Source organism: Rhinopithecus roxellana, chromosome 1 (genome assembly GCF_007565055.1).
Source record: "Rhinopithecus roxellana isolate Shanxi Qingling chromosome 1, ASM756505v1, whole genome shotgun sequence".
Classification (NCBI taxonomy): Eukaryota; Metazoa; Chordata; class Mammalia; order Primates; family Cercopithecidae; genus Rhinopithecus; species Rhinopithecus roxellana.
The window spans coordinates 35,713,730-35,732,091 of record NC_044549.1 but is presented as its reverse complement, the minus strand read 5'-3'; the positions used below and the strand labels follow the sequence as shown (position 1 = coordinate 35,732,091).

The following is an 18,362-nucleotide window of genomic DNA, read 5'->3' as shown; positions in this document are numbered from 1 at the left end:
TTAAGAATAAATAATAGCTAACATCTATCCACTGCCTTTGATTCGTGAGGCCCTCACAAATTGCCTCATTAGGTCTCTGACAGTATGGTACAACTACTGTTTATATTTTACAGATGAAGAAACTGAGGCTGTACTGCTACTTTCTGCTTATACAACCTAATGAAACCTTCCTACTGGGGTGATCCCTTTTGGTTTGAATGTCACTACTTGAGTGAGATTTTATTCACTACCTTTTCTTGATCACTGGAAAAATGTCGAATGGGACTAATTCATGAGAGAGTCTTTTTTTTTTCGTTAATTTGTTTACTGAAAGCCAGAAATTATTCTGAACACTAAGAATGTACTGGTAAGCAATTGTAACAGGCAGCTTCTAAGATGGCCCCACATGATCTCCACATCCTCTATTTTCACCTGCTTATATAATTTCCTATCTTTTAGTATTGGCTGGACTTAGTGACTCATTTCTGATAAAGGACAGGAGTGATAGGATGTCACTTCCAAGGTTAAGTTTTTAAAAAGTTTGTGGTTTTCCTCTTGAGTCCCTCTATCACTCTCTCCTGGATTGCTCTCCCTGAGAAAAAGCAAAGGTCAAGTCATAAAGTAGCCCTGTGTGAAGACCCCTGTGTGAAGAGACCTTCACGTGTGAAGACCCCCACATGGCAGATCTCCTCCTCTTCAGTCGAGAGTTCAGATGAAACCACAGCTCTAGCTGACAGTTTGATCACAACCTCATGAGAAACTTTGACCCAGAGGCACCTACCTATACTGAGCCCAGATTCCTGACCCACAGAAACTATGGAATGGTGTTTGCTTTTTTAAGTTACTAAGTTTGGGGGTAAGTTGTTATGCTGTAATAGATAACTAACACATCCAAGAACCTCATCCTCATGGAATTTATACTGTAATAGAGATTATGAACATATACATACACGTGCACACTCAAATACATACAGGATGTAAATAAGGAAGATACTAGTAATTAGTTCTAAGAGAAAAGTAAAACAGGGTAGAATGAATTGGGAATGCTTTGGATATCTTGACCACACAAGGAAAGACCTTTCTGTGGTGATAATATTTGAGCTACGAGTGAAGAAATCAGCCACGCAGAAATGTAGCAACAGAGCAGTCTGGGCAGAGGCAATAGAGCTAGACCAGGGCTAATAGGAATAAGGTTGGCTTGTTTGAGAGACAGAATAGACAAAGAAGCACTGTGAACAAAGGAAAAATGTTAGAAGATGAGAACAGAAAGATGGTTATGAACAGATAATGGAGAGACTTACTGGTCATGGTTTTGAATTTTAATTTCATTCTTATTGTACTCTATATAACTTGTAGAATTTTAGCAAAGGAATGATACCATCTTTCCTGCATTTCAAGAATTCTAGCTTCTGTTTAGGTAATAGATTATAAGGTACAACAGTGGAAGCAGAGAAATCAATTAGGAGACCAGATAAGAGACAATTGTGATTTTGGTTGGTGATAGCAGAGATAGTGAGGAATGGTTGGGTTTAGATGTACTTTTGTGTTTGGGTTAATGGAGCTTATTGATGGATTAGATGTGGTGGGTGAAGCAGAAAGAGTTGCTGATGTTTGGCCTGATCAACTGGTTGGGTAGATGGTGTCACCTTTCACTGAGATGAGAGAAGTACAGTTAGGTTAGAGGAGGAAGTGGCAACATGGGTAATATGGAATCCAGAGTTTTGTTTGGGGCATAAGTTAGTTTACAGTATGTACAACTAACAAGAAAGGTGCTCATTATTGCTATTCTATGTTTTAAGACAGTTCTTGCTTTGGAAAACCACTTCCAACATCTTGTGGAATCTTGTTCCCATGCACTTTCATTTTTTAAAAATCTTTGTAGTGGAATTTTTTCAGAGGCTATTTGAGAATTTGTGAGTAATATATACTGACTCCCACTTTTCAATATAGCAAGTTAATCAGACAAAATGTCTCTTATAGAATGCTAGAAAATCCATTGAGGAAAAAAAATCAGTGTAGTATTGTGATTATAATTTATTAAAACACAATATCAAATACAAGGTAACCTTTGACCTTTCCTTGATTCAGACTGTGTTATAGCTTCTAATCATGTCTTGGCCTATTCATTAATAGCTCATTCATTTCCCTTATTCCACCTCACTCACCTTAAAATTTAAGTTTTAGCAGCTTTGCTATAAGTCCTGTAAGTGCAGTGGGGCACTTGAATGGATCATTGCTTCCCTTCTTCTAGAAGCTCTTTAGTGAGAATAAGTAGTAGGAATAATTATGGTTACATAGGTGCATTTGTTCCCTAAAACAAAGTGATCAGAGAACTGCAGAGGAAATGCAATTAATACCAATATTGTTTTGTAATGAAAGGGTTAACAGCTGTCAAACTCAATGTCTTAAAGATTTAAAAAAAGAAAAAAAAATGTCATCTAGGCTAGGCAAACATCAGTGCCTGGCATGAGGAATCAGCAAAAAGGTCTTTAGGTATCTGTGGACTACCAAATATGCATGATTCTCTAGCCCACTAGAAAATTTAGAACTAATTTTCAGATACGAAAATACGAAACTGAGGGGCTTATACTTCATCTGCTAATTCTGAACCAATGTATTGCAACTACTGTGCATTTTGAGACACTAGTATGAACTGGCATATTATAAAATTAAATTGTATTGTATAGTTCATTGTATTGTTCCATCAGATTTTGATATCCTCACTTTAAATAATTCATGGGAAGAAATGATCACTGCATAATGCCACAAACTCACAGCAGGCAAAACTAATTTTACACAATATGAAAACAGATTTTATTTATTTAAAAGGAATATTAAAAAAAACAACAACTTTTTTGACACTAGCTGCTGGGAAATAAATAGGATACTTTATGACAAAAAAAAAAAAAAATCCAAATCTATAAAAGCTCTTCCTGGGGGATCTAGTTGAGAATTGTAAAGATACATTTAAATGCCCTGGTCAATGCTATAAGCCTTATTTTGAGGGAAAAAGAACTCTCCCATCTGCTTACTCTCCATGGGGATAAAGCGCTACTGGGAGAAAATTGACTTTACAAAAGCCCTCCTGAAACCTACGACATAATGCCAATGAAGTGGCAAGCTTTAGGTATCACTTCAGAGAACCCCTGTTGGTATAAATAACATCAGTAGGTAAACAGTAGCCGGCGTCCTTAAATACAAAATAGAAATTATTGTTTAGCTTTGTCCAAACCTGATCTTGATTAGAAGTGGAAAATAATACTTTGGGGTGACCACAACAACTTTCTTTTCACTGTGGCTTTAAGAATGGAATGAGAAAATAAGGTGAAAATATAATGAAACTATTTTCTTTGGGAGAGTTTATTAGATGGATATTTTAATACAAATATAACGTATTTTTAATACCAAAGATGAAAAAAAAAAATCGGGGCTTTCTTTTCAATGTGATGACAACTCCATATCTAACTCAATCAGACACTTGCTTCAGACAAAGAATGGGACTCCTGCCATGGGCGGGTCTGGGTTTAATCTCAGGAGCGTGAGGGTCCAGGCATCCAGATAGTTTGCAGCCCTCTTCCCTGAGGCTTCAGGGAGAGAGAGAACAAGGGTGGAAAGTAGCAAGGATTGGAGCGAAGCAGCTAAGAGATGAATGGAAAAGAGAAAAAAGAATAGTCTAAAATAAAATATTTTAGCACCAAAGCAATGAAAACACATTTTGTGGATAATATAAATGCTATTTATTGAATATTTAATTTTCAAAAATGTTTAACTTAAAAATTCTTGCTGACAGTGGGAATGTAAATCTAAGAGTGAGAGACTGACTTACCAGAAGAAGTTTATTATTGTCTGATAACAGCTGAATTCCGGTCTTCTTTGTGTACTGTAAAATGGGGCAGATTTGTGTATCTATGATGTCATAGGCACCGTTGGAAGGGCTTGTCTCTGGTTTTGTCATAGTTTCCTACTTGAGCAGTTATAAGTCATTAATTAGAAATTCATTTTAGATTTTGAAGAGTTACAAATTTGGAAGGATCTAAGTTAGGCTCTATTATTCTTTAACTTTTTAAGATGTAAAATGTTAATACAGTGTAGCAGAGATTCAAAATTTTTAATAGGTATTACCAAACTGTTTCATAGCATTGGTCTTTTCAGTAGCTATTTTCTAAGGTATTTGCAGTAGCTGTTTTCTAAGACAATGGCATATACACAGAATATGGGTTTTCTTTGTCCTTACTACGTCAGTGCAATCTAATATGTACATTAGTTAGTGAGGTTGCGTTGGGAAAAATAGAGCATTAAGATTCTAAAACAGTCCCAATCTACTGACTTTATTTTTTTTTCTTTTTTTTTTTCTTTTTTATTATACTTTAAGTTCTAGGGTACATGTGCATAACGTGCAGGTTTGTTACATATGTATATTTGTGCCATGTTGGTGTGCTGCACCCATCAAAAAAAAAAAAAAAAAAGATTCTAAAACAGGATATCTAAGTTCAAAGTCTGGCTGAATTTTGCTTACTACTTGTTGAACTTGTACAATTTATTTTAACCTTTCTGTGCCTTATTTTAAAATTTTGCAAAATGGTGTTAATAATACCTATCTATAAGACTCTCGGCCAGGTGCTGCGGCTCATGCCTGTAATCACAGTACTTGGGAGACCAAGGAGAGGATTTCTTGAGCTCAGGAGTTTAAGACCAGTCTGGCAACATAGTGAGAACCTGTATCTCAAAAAGAAAAAAAAAAAAATAGCTAGGTGTAGTGGTACGCACCTGTGGTCCCAGCTACTCAGGAGGCTGGGGCAGGAAGATTACTTGAGTCCAGGAGGTAGAGACTGTAGTGTACCAAGATCACACCATTGCATTCCAGCCTAGGTGATAGGGTGAAAGAAACCGTATCTAAAAAAATATATAAACAATTAAAAAAAATTCTTTTGTTACTGAGTGAAATAATGGAAAAGTTTCTGGAATAAGCTTAGAGAGCCATAAAAATATTGATTTAATCATATTAATAAATAGTATATAAATTATGTTCTTCAAAGGCATTTGTATTTCAAACTATTTAAAGTGTTGCAGTTGTATTGTTGCATTTTAAGGGACGATTGTACATATGCCATGTAATATGTGTAAAAGTGACTCTCTTTCTTCTGAGTGTTTTGCTGTAATACCACCCGAGTTACAGTGCAAACATTTACCGAAACAAAGGTGATATAGCAATGTTAGGATTGGGCAACCTGAGTTGTATTGTAATAACTTCTCAATAAATCCATATATGTGAACCAGACTATTTTCTTATGTATAGAAGAGATATGTTATTTTAGAATCCTATTTAAAATATATGAATCAGAAACTTCCAAAATTTTAATTTATTTGGTTTTTCTAGGATTTCTACCTTGTAGAATATAAAGCTTTTATTCTTTTTACTGAAATCTTAGCTTTACTTCAGCATGAAGCTGCTTCATGTCGCAAGGGCTAACAGTTAAAATGAGAGTTAAATATCATTTAAACAGAATTATTTAAAGGCCATGTTACTGTTATGAAATTGTACATGTTCCAGAATAAGTCTAGTCACCTTTACATCTACTTAGACTGATTCTGTAAGTCAATCATCAAACACAAAATTTTGGCCTAAAATATTTATTAATTTTTATGTAATAACAGGAATGTTCACATCTAAGCGGGAGAAGCCAGGTTCATTCAGTTCACAAATTTAGTATCTAAGATTTGAAATATCATAGCTTTTTGTGCATTTAAAAAAATTAGACTTACATATTGACTTTGAGCCTAGAGAATTTTAGAAATAGAAAATATAACGTTGCATAGCTTTTAGATTTACAAGGAGATCATTTTTATTTGTAGAATAATGCATTGTGCTTAATTACAAAATGCCAAAGTTTTTGTCGTTAGTGAATTTAGGGTGGCTGTTCCCTTGTTCCCTTGTGGAATTTACTTTGTTAGAATAGATTGCCACATTCTTTGAAGACAGTTGCCTTGATATTGATACCAGTCACCATGCCTTCACTAGATCTGGAGATGGACAATAAAGTATATGAGGAGTACTGGCATACTAAGTCATAATAAAATTAGCTGAATGTTATATATATCAAAGAATGAGGTGAGTTTGGTAGGTAAAAGGTAGTCCAATCTGCACTTTTATTGAAAAAAAATGACAGTTGTATCAACCTGGCATTCCATCCAAACCTGAATTTGCGTTTATCCAAAGGGCTGCACTGAAATTCAGCAAGATAGCATGGACTGGGCCAGGTGTTGCAGACAGAAGACAGGATTTTACTGGCTTGGCAGAGTAGGACTTTAGGTTATTTCCTCCAAAGTGACATGAAATTCCTCTCTGTGCTATCACAACACCTTTTGTTTTTTCAGACCTGTCTATAGACTCTCAGAGGCTTATTCTGTTTCATGAAAACAATGAAGATAAGCTGATTGAAATGTCAACAGATATAATATAAACATGCAGATGAAATGTTAGTATGTAATGGTAGTTTTCAACCATAATGAATAATGAAATTTAAGCAGAGTCCAGGTTGAATAGGGTCCTAAAATCCTAGAATAAAAACATATCATTTTAGATGCAGAGGTAGAGTCCCATTCCTCTATTTAAAAAGATGAGGTAGATAAAGTCCAAGATCTTTCAGTTGGAGTGTTTGAAAGAGTTGGGACTAGAAGCACATCTCTGGTCTCTAGTCAAGTGCCTTTTCTAGTTGAATTTGACTTCTTTATATCTGGATAATAAAATCAATCTCATACAATGATATAGGTTATATTTTTCCAAGGCGGTTAAGTATTCATTCACTCCTTTACCATCAATAATAATGACAAACATTTATGTAGTGCTTACAACCTAGGCAATACCCTAATTGCTGCCTAGCAGGCTGTAAGCACTATATGAATATTGCTGTATGAATGTTGCCTGATGTGAAGAGTTAGACACTGTAGAGTAATTTTCCCTATATTGCCTTTTGCTTATTATTACCCCTCTTTTAAATCTTCATAAGAGCCACATTAATTAGGTACTGTTGTCCTCATTTCATAGTTGAAGGAGGAAACTGAGGCACAGAGACCTTAAATATATTCACCAAGGAAATCGAGCCATTAATTGGTAAAGCTTGGATTTGAAAACAGGCAGTCTGGGTTTCTGAGCTTGTGCCCTTATCTACTATGGTGTGTATTGTTCCAATAATTTTTAGTTGCATAAATGCTTAGAAATAGCATTCATAAGTTCTCTGTGCTCCAGAAGAACCAGTTTCAAGAAAGAATAAAATATATGTAAACAGCAGACAAACCCATCATATTTTAAAAAGGTTGGAGGCACTGGATGCTAAAAAAAAAAAAAAAAAAAAAAAAAAAAAAAAAAAAAAAAAAGGAAACCATAAGAGAAATATGAAAGGTATAGGGAGAAGGGATTTTCATTGTTCTCAATGACTATACAGCAAAGTTAGAGACAATGGGTAGGAATTACAGGAGATAAATCTGGGCTTAATATAGCAGTGCAGTGACCAGAATAGGCAACCTTCTTAGTGAGCCCCCTATCTTTCTGTATTCAGGCTGTGTGACTGGTCCCTATTGCTATAGACAGGATTGCTGCCCGGGAATAGTACATTTGGAGCACAATTTTGCTTAGTTAGGTCAGAGGTAAGAGATGTCATTAAATTTCATCTGAAATTGTATTGTAAAATATGTAAGGGCAAGAGCTCCAGACAGATCTGACTTTGAATCCTGGCACAATCACTTATTTGCTGCAAGAATTTAGTCAAGTTACTTTAACTTCTCTGAGTCCCAGTTTCCTCATCCATGATTGGGATAATTGTACTAATCTCCTAGAGTTGTGGTGAGGAGTAAATGAGATCATTATCTAAAATGCCTAGCACTGTGCCAGGCACATAGCAAGTGCTCAGTGTATATTACATTTTTCAGGAGTGAGAGACTCTTTAATTTTTCAAAAATGAACTACAGTGCTAATTCTTCTCTTATTTTGGAAAGGAAGCTTGGCTTAGCAGGTAATAGGACTATGCTCACCAATCTCTCATTGCTTTTGGATAAGGAACCATGAACCCTGGATGGTAAAGGAAGCTTCCTTGTAAAGGAAGCTTTGTAAATCAACTTATTTAAAATGCAATAGCGCAGCTTAGGATTTAAAAGCATCCTGTGGTGAATCCTTTTAAAATGTGAATAATCACCCCCTAATTTGTCTGTTTGGTAAGTTCAGAATTTGGCTTATTGTGTCTTCTTAAAGCAAAGAGTACACCTGCACTCTTATTTCAGTATTTTCATGCTGGGCGGACTTTCAGAGAAATACAGGGTGCCTCTTGGATTCAGGATGGCATAGGCTAGGTAACTGATGAAACATGCAAAGTCCCTAAAGTCAATGAGAACATTAATTGTACTTTGTGATGCATACGTTTTAATGAGTATGAAAACTCATGGAGATCAGTTGACCCAGACTATATCAAGGATCATTGCACATAGGAATGCTGTCTGACTTGAAGAGTTAGACAATGAAGAGTAATTTTTCTTATACTACCTTCTTTTTCTCTGAAATTTCAAGGAAAGTCAATATGAAATTTTGACATGATACATAGATCCTTTATGAAAAACCAAACAGCATTGGAAACTTGTGCAGTAGAAAGAACTCTAGATTAGGAACTGGGGACTCTGAGTAAGACCTGCTATACACTAACTGCATGGCATGGGATAGCATGCCACTTTTATTCTTTCTTTGTCTTCGTGTTCTAATTGTAAAATAATCAAGTTATACTTGCATCTCCTGTGTAACTTCTACCTAGAATCTTTAGTGATCTGATACATAAAACCAGATGTGAAATTATTTTGTTTCATTCTCTCCAATAGAAACATTGGAACAGGAAATAGTAGAAACAGTACTTAAGAGGTTGTTTTCTATTGACAATACTTGTTACTTTGCCTCAGCTTGAACTCTCTTTTGCCTATATGAAGATTTATGAAACATTTTATTTAGCTATGATATAGAGATTAATATAAACGTGGGAAACTCAGACTAAATGTTTTCTTTTTTCCTATCAGCTGGCAAACATGGACCTGTGTTTGAAGAAACTCGAATATATTTGAGAGAAAATAACCTCTCCCACAAATTAATTAAATTTGAAACTAAAATAATTATATCTCTTCATTGATTCCCTTTATTTTCACAGTATCCATGGGAATTTTGCCAATTCTTCATAGAGTGGTTTAAGCTTATTGACAACCCAGTTGGATGAAATACAGTTTGAATATATGCTTGTGACTCTGTCCTTTGCAAGTTGAATTGAGGAATAACATGCATCAGATGAGATACTTAAGGAGCCCTTTTTGAGAAGCACCATATAGTTTAAGAGCTCAGGTGACTGCTTTATAAGAGATCTGAGACCACTTTAGTTTTCCCCAACTTTTCACACTGGTTGCAATCCATGCAGGATGTTGAAAGGAGCTGGAATTCATAAGTGACCAGGCTTATGTTTTTATCAAATGTGCATTTAAAACACATTTTTATGCAGATTCATATATTGTATGCTACTATTCAGGTCCCAAATTTCTTATTTGTCAAAAGCATCAAGCTGATTTTAAGAGAAACGTAAACTTAATTCAATTAAGGAATAATGAAACTGTAAGTTTAGACAAATTGGAAATGCAGTCAAAGACTTAGCATTCCATAGTCAACCTCAGAATTTTACTGTCAACCCTAAAGATGCTAAAGCTATTGAGTTTTCAAGTATGTGTGATAAGAATGTCACCAAGCATAATGGCTAGTGGTTATAATTCTTTACATCCTGAAAGTGAAGAAGAATTTTACTTAGTCACTCATTGCAATTCTTAAGAAAATCACTATGCATTGATATATGCCATTGCCAATATTTTAATGTAGAAACAAATAACTTTCTTAATCTTCTAATAAACAAATGGAAACATTAAAAAGTTAATCACATAACAAAACAATTTCCATGTTTCATTTTCTCTTAAAAATGTAGCAAAAATGGGAAGTATGTAAAAAGCAGCTCTATCATTAGAAATAAACAGAATACATCATTAAATGTGAATTCCAGAAAGGTGAAACTGCATTTATAGAAAAAATTTCAAACATATGGTGTAGAGATTAAAATTTAATTATATGTCATCTTGTTGGAACATGGTATAAAAATATGTATGTGCAATAAAGGGTCAAGAAACATTTATTAAGTACTTATTCGGTGTTCAGTATTTGATGTTATGAGACATATGAATAATACATGTATAAATAATTGAAATTTATTTTATTTGGCAATCAGACTCTCTCTACGTATCTTATGGAATAATAAAAATTCTTCCCATAGATATATAAATTATGAACCTATTATAAGATTAAAATGTTTGCAAAATATATATTTGCAAAAATAGCTTTATCAGTTAATCCCCATTTAATCTTACTTTGATGTATTAGGAAGTTTCTGTGGTGGTTTAATAGATTGTAGACTTTTGAAGACCTCATAAGATCTCTTATGTGTCTTAAATTTGTGAAACTCACAAGTATACTATCAGTAGAAACAAGGAAATTACACAGGGAAATAAAAAACCAGGCCCAGGGCCTGCTTGAGTTATCTTTAACTCTGTATTGAAGTGTTGGATATGGGATCCATGATGGAGTACAAGTTATGCTAGGCAGAATATATTATCTAAGCAATCCTTGTTTCTTAGTGAAGAATTGAGAAGTCATAAAAGCCCAAGAGCACCCTCTAGTGAAATTTCTAGAGTAGGCTTAAGGGGCTTGCTCTTGACCTTAACTCTCCCCCTCACATGACCTTTGATCTCCCAAAAGATAGCAGTTATATTTCTAGTATTTGGCTTTATCATCAAATCATTTCCAGATCACAAAGAAGGTGGGTTGCTTGTCAAATATTACTACTAGTAGATACGCTTAAACACTAAGACCTGCTATTTCATTGTTCTCATGATTTTTGTTTTTGCTTTCAGTATCAGCCTACCACATATGACCTCCACTACTGTCATGTGTTAAAATAGTTTCTGCAACTAATACAGCTAAAGCACTAATGGGAAGCATTACAAGTGTGTAGCTGAATTGCAGTAACTTTGTCCCTGCCTTTACCTTTCTTGTGCCTCTGACTCTTGACTTAAGTACACTATTTACAGAAACTGTATTAATACTTGCAATATTTGAGGTCAAGGGTAGCAGGTGAGATTTCAAATAGAGGTCAAAAATTACAGGAGGAGTAAAGAAGTCTTAGTATTTATGGACTTCTGAGTTTTTAGAGAGATGTTTACAAAGCAAGCCTGATCTAAGTTAGTTAAATCTGTGAGTGTAATACTATTCATTTTGATTAGCAACTATTACATAATAAATAAATCAAGGCAAATTATTAATTGACTTTATAGATAGTTTGCTCTAAAATTATATTGTTGGTAAGGAATTTAGAGACCTAAATCCTCCCACTGTAGGGAAAAAAACCCTTACACACCTAAATGTTAAGTCGCTTGCTCAATATGACACAACTACATCATCAGGACTACAACATATATGCCTTGTTCAATATCCTACAAGAACCTGCTTATTAAGGAGGTGTCAATATTGTTTCACAATTTTATTCTTACTAGTTTTTGTTTTTTATGGTTCTAATAACTTATGGACATGTCTTCATACTTACAGGAAAAGAAAGTGTGTAACTTCCAGGGTCATCTTTTTTCTATCTCTGCTTTCATGTATGGAGGAATAAGTCACTCTTGTGATTACTATTAAGATGAAGTAAAAAACATAATGCTTTGATATACATCAAACATTAATTCTGGAAACACTGTGCCACATAGTGTTCACGCTGTGCACTGAAAAAAAGCGGAGGGACCCATATGTCAGACTGATATTCTAGAATTACTGATAACCACCTCTGAGATTCTGTACTTCAAAACTGTTTCTGCTTTTATTAGTACCTACTTCCTAGTGTTCATGGAAGGATTAGGTGAATGAATGCTAATAAAGCATATGGAACATTGTTGGCATTGATTAATTGTTATATTGAATGCTGATGTCTAGTTTGAAAAAGGAACAAGACATTTTGGGGATTATCCAGTAGGGGTATGAGCTATGAACTGTATTAAATTTTGTGGGGGGAGATTACAACCTGATGTCTTGGGGGAAAAAATCCGCTAAGATATTCAAGTTGTTGTTTTTCATTGAAAACGAATGTATAAAATGACAATTTGGGAAGGCATATTACATATTAGGTCAGAAGTATATGATTCTTTCATTCCTCAGTTCATTACTATACTCTCAGTCTTGGCTTTAATCTCAACCATACCACCTATGACCTTAGTATACAACTGTTCCTTCATTCATATTATTGTTGATATTCAGAAGGTGAAGTGGTTGCTTATGGCAATAAATATTGTTGGTGTTCAGAAGGTGAGGTGGTTGTTTATGGCAACTAAAGGCAAAATTACATAATTTTGATTTTGTTGGAAAGTTAATAATTCAGTGATATTTTTATTCCCAGTTCTTTTCCTACTTTGCTATTCCTCAACATACAGTGTTGGTATTTAGAATCTTAAACTAGAAAACATTAATGCTAGAAGTGATCATAGATATTGACAAGTCTGATTCATTTATCTTACAGATGAAAAAATTAAGACCCCAGCAAAGAAGAAAACTGGCCAAGTTCAATTCTACATACTGACTTTCAGTGATAGGTCACATTTCCTTATTTTTCTAAAAATAATTGACTCTGGAGAAACAATTGATTGCTTAAATATTGCACTGATATGCTGAACCAATAGATTTACAAATGTAAATCAATGTTATCTATGAATAGACAGTACACAGTATTTTAAACCTATCTGTTCAGTAGTACAGTACACCGTGTATGCCTGTCAGCCTTTTAATTCCTATCGCTTTGCAATGATGCTCAAGCTCACACTGAAACTCTTAAGTGATTATCTTTAAGGATTTTCTTCTCCAGCTATGAGTCTAAACAGTCTGAGTAAAGAGACTGCATGGTCTCCCCATGGCCTACTAAATGTTTTTAGGAAGTGGAACCCCCTTCTGGAGTTAGGAGAGAAACATCACTTCTAAAATGCCTTTAAAAATGCTCCAGCATAAACATTACACTGGAACATTTCATTAGCTTTTTGAGAACAGTAAAGAAATGTGGAGCATAATAGGCTAATATGTTTAAGTGGCTTTGGTAGAACCCTACTTAACTCAGTGGGATTTTCTGCAGCATGCAGAGGTGGAAAACTATTCCTTACATATTTATTGTGTAGGACTACCTCCTTCTTTATTGCATGCAATTTATATCAAAGAGAAGTGACTTTCCACCTGTAATTCTAAAATCAAGCAAGTCTCAAAATACACGTTTTAGAAGAATCAATATTTAGGTATGATGATCAGCAACCAGCAGTGCTGACTTTTGGCACTCTGGATTTCTGTCAGTAAAGATGGTGGAGGAGCCAACTTGATTCTCAGTATTTCCTGGCCTTTTAGGACTTAAATTTTCATCAGGGGATTAAGATCTATGAAGTATCTGAGTTGCTAAAGAATACGCATGACCAGTTAAACCTCACTGGTCACAAATTACAAAAATTAATTCAATTAATAAAAGTTATTCTGTTCCTAGCAATAAAACTAGCAAGAAAACTTTTCTGCAAAATATTTTGAATTAAGTAAAAATATAAGCTAATCAAAACTATAAAGTGGTAGTTTTTATGGTTTTATTAGGATTCAAGTGAATATACTTAGTCTATTGCTATTCTTGCAGTATAATATTCTGCCAGTACTCTTTAGCTCTCTGAGTTTATTTTCTCTGGTGTAAATTGGGACCCCTTAGTCTTAGGGACACTGTGATCATTGTGATTTGTTTGAGCTTTTAGGAAAAAATGTGTAAATTAGGCCCACAATTACAATATTTTAAGCAAGTTCAAACAAACATACATGATGACAAAATAAAAGTTTCCACATATATATTAGTTTCCTTTCTGCCGACAAGTTGTCACCAAACTTTATTGAAAAGACCGAATTCCTATTTGTGTGGCATTGAATTATTGATATTAAAAAAAGCCTCTTGAATGACAGCTGGAGTGGCTGAAGTGGCATATTTAAAACATTATGTTTGTTTGTTTCACTTACTGTCAAACTCTGTCTTAGAAATGCTATCAACTGGTTATATTGATAGATAGAAGCTGTCTTTTAGTTTCAGGATATGTTTTGTATCAAAGTTTCTCTTCATTGGTTTTTGGGATCTATATGCAAAATAACATATAAACACAAATGTAAAACCCAGCTGTAATCGTTTCTTAGCATTTGGTGACATCATAAATTCCTTAAGATTTATGCTCATGTTGTATTGTAAATATCACCAGAACCACTTAGTATGAGGGTGAAAATGCTTAACAAAACTTATTGAAAGTAATGCATATACTTATTTTTCACTTTGAGGAGCGTTTCCTAGCTACCCTATTTACCCCAGTGGAATTTCACAAAAATGTCCCTGGCACTCAAAGTTTGTCTAACAATGAATCAAGTGGGCTTATTTTAAAATTCACCCCTAAATATGTTTGCCGGTTTTGAAATTCTGATTTTGTGCTTATGTAATTCAAAAACAGCTTTGGTTTAAAAACAAAATTTGGCAAAAATACTAGTGCATTATGTGTTTTAATCACGTATGGTGTTTTGAAAAAAATAGACTCAAAATTGACAAAATTGTTTTATTGGCACTACAGTTCAAATGCATGGATTTTCTTCCTCACAAGTTGCATAAAATAAAAATAAAATCAGCAGATATTTCTTAAGTGAGTAGTATGTGAACTTAATTGATTTTTATAATATATAGTACAACAACTGCACTACAGACATAAATTTTCACGCTATGTTTTTGCATCCTTTATTTTACAGATTTCATTATGTTTTATTTTATGGTCAAGTCTATAGTGTGCTTTAGCATAAATTTTAAAATGCATGGAGCTCTCAAAAAAGTTTCCTCTAGTGATATGGATAGTACATAAAATCTAGTATCAGTGGCCCAGCGTTTCTCTTTCATAGAGCTCTTTGATTTTTTCTTGTATTCTTATAAGTCCTTTCTTTCGAAAATATATGAACTTAGAAACAGAAGTTTCCCTGGCTCATATTATGCCCATGAGACAATGATAATGCTGAAGTCCTTTTCATAATCAGGACCTTAATAGAGATTGTCCAGGTATTCTTAGCCAAAATATCCCTCTCATTGTACACTACTCCAGGGCAACATGTGGTGTGCCAGCTGGATGCCCTCCCTACATGCCTCAGGTGGCCACATTTCAATGGTGCCTATAGAGCACAGGCCAAATTCTCATTCTCTGTGTTAATCAGTGGGAGAATTCCCATAGAAAATGGGATGTGAGCATATTTCAGGAAAACTCAAAGAGATTAGCCAGATGATTAGGCCAGGACATTGTAAGTTCAAGTTTTATGTAGGATTTCTATAGCATTATCTTAGTTGACCGAAGAATGCTATAAAATTTGGAGATATTTTGAAATTAAAAATAATCATGCTTTTCATTTTACTGTGATTTCTCCAAAGAGAAATTCAACAATATTTTTTCTTTTGATATAATAGGATCTCATCTTGATTCATAACATCAAAGACAATGGATGTACCTAGTCATATAATTTGACTGAAACTTTTTCCCATGGTATTAAAAGGATCTGATTCTACTTGTAGAAGTCTCATTATACTTCTCTTTTCAATTAAATTCTAGTCAATTCTACAAACATTTAGTAAATGCTTACTATGTACAAAGCACTTTATTAGATGCTGTGAATAATTCTGTGTATGGTGCTTTACAGTATGTAACATATTTTCACATTCATTTTCTCATTTGGTAAAGATTCACTTTATTATTATTACTTAAATTGTCTAGAGTTTCAGATGATGTTGTTTCCTTGGTAGAATGTTGTTGTGTTTTTGCTTTTTCTATTTTTGGTGTGTCCAGAGACCATGCTAGGAATATATTTAGCTTTCCTTGAAGGAAAAATAAGGTCTTATCATTGTATGATCATATTAAATTGAGTTGGATTGGAACTAGTGGCATTTCCTGAAATTTCTGTTTGTTTCAGTCTTAAGTGTTTTTTTAATGACCTAATTGAAATGGTTTGTCAACATGTTCAAAAAAAACATAATTTTATTTACTACTTTTGTGACAATACTGATTTATCATGTTTCATGTAATATCTTTTTTAAGGCAAAAACAATTAGATTTCTCCAGAAACTATTTATATCTCATACTTAATATTATATTAAATTTTACTGCTCTACCTTGAAATTGCAAGTGCCATACAACTCCTGTAGAGTAGGTATGAAAGCTATTATTCCCATTTAGCTCATGCAATATGCTCTAATATTGTTGCATCTAATGCAGAATGAAATAATATGCTTCTATATTAATGTTACAATGTCAAGTCATATTTCTACATATTTCTGAGTTTTTTCAAGTCTTTCTCTCAAACCTGCTTTGTAAATACGTTAGAATAGCCCCAGTTTTATTTTTATTCATTCGTTTTATTTCCCTTACCTATAGTGTTGAAATGGAATTTATCAATACTTTAGCATTGTAAGATTTTCAAATAATTTAAAAGAAAAATTATCTTCACTTTAAGCATCGGATGTATCTCTTTTTTTCCATAAACCTGAAACTCAAAACCTGCAGGAATGCCTTCATTTGCTTTATTTCTGACATTAAATCTGCAAAAAGGCACTTTCCAGGTAACCCATCAGCTATGTCACCCTGGGTATTTGGCCAGAGGGCAGTCATGTTGACCCCATCTGCAAAGGCTGGCTAAACTAGAATCTTGGACTATTAGAATCTCATTCATCAAGGTCCACATAAAGTATGGTAGGTGGGAAGCAGGAGGACAGATGGTAGGGTCGGGCGCAAGAAACTTGTTTGTTGACATTGATATAGACCCTTCTTCTTGCCAGAGTGACTCCATGCACTTATTTTGGCATAGAAGACTAGGCTAAAGCTATCATCTTAATAGAAGGTGAGCTGCAGGCAAACTAGAGAGATCCATGCACAGTAGGTATTTAGAGTTGGCTTAGATTTTATCTATCAGCTTGACTGTCATACATACTTGATTGATGTGCAGCAGGGCTTGAAAGTGCTGCATTGATGTTGAGGACTGTGTCATAAGGTTCCTGATATGGTGCACATGTCTGAATGGAGTTGGACATTGGCTGTCTTTGCCCATGCCAAACAACACCAGACTTCAGTGCATTATTCTGCAGTTGAGTAGCAGATGGTGAGTGCAGACGTTTGGAGGGGGTGTGCCTTCAAACACAATATGGAGCCAGCAAACTTACTTAGAAGGTTATTGCATGTCTTGACTTTGGCAGCTATTTTTTAAGCACTGTTGTTGAAAATCTAAGTTCCATCCATTGTTATTTGCAAAATACTAGGCAAGGTTGGTATTCCAGGGAAAAGAAATGTGAAAACGCAAATACACTGTTCACAATGCTGGTTACAGTTACTTGGGGGTGTCTTCCTTGGTGTTGTCTAAATGGGCCGAGTAAACATTCTCAGATTGATTATTCCTGAAATTGATACCAAAACAATTATTAATATTAGCAATATAGGTAAATTTTATCAATAAGTCAACAAGGGGAAAGGCCATCAGAGCACTGGGTGAACGCTGTTGTCAAATATGGTATTTATGAGTGACTTTATTTTCTTTGGGTTTTAATTCAGGAAAATTATTGTGTTTTTCAGCACTAAAAAAAAAACAAGTACCTCAATATCTCAATAGATGTTCTTTATGCACAAAAGTATGGAGGTTCACAGATTAAAGAGCACAGTAATTCCACATGTATATGAAAAGTTATTTTTATCGGTATCTGGTTTTTTTTTTCCCTTAAGTGAAATTCTAACCCATATAAATTCATCTTAGGCTTAAAATCACTTTTTTGGTCCAGATTAAAAGGCAATGTATACTTATTGAAAGGATGTATCAAAATAAAAAATATATATAGCGAATAAATTTAAATCACTTGACACCACCAATCATGGATAAACAATTCTAAGTATTTGCTCTGCTTCTTTCCAGGTATATGGACATTTCTAAAGTGTACAGGTGTTTATATATATGTGTTTGTATATTTCTAAATAACATTTTGTATTGTATAGTCTGTATAGTGATCTCTTCACTTAGCCTAATTTTATTTTATGAAAACGAGTCATAAAATACTTGTTTTCAATAGCTGTGTAATATTGTATCTTAATTATATACCCCAAAGTTTTAATTAACTCCTTCATGTTTGACATTTAGGTCATTTTCCACTATTATTTCTCCTACTCTGAGGATCATTTTTATATATAAATTTTTATCTGCGTCTTGGATTGTGTTTATA

General features: G+C 34.1%; 1 protein-coding gene across 4 annotated transcripts in view; it reads left to right on the top strand.

The window, feature by feature from the left end:
* ZBTB20 (zinc finger and BTB domain containing 20) overlaps positions 1-18,362 on the top strand; it is an 831,659-nt gene that overhangs the window by 317,055 nt on the left and 496,242 nt on the right. The gene's annotated exons all lie outside the window — the stretch shown is intronic.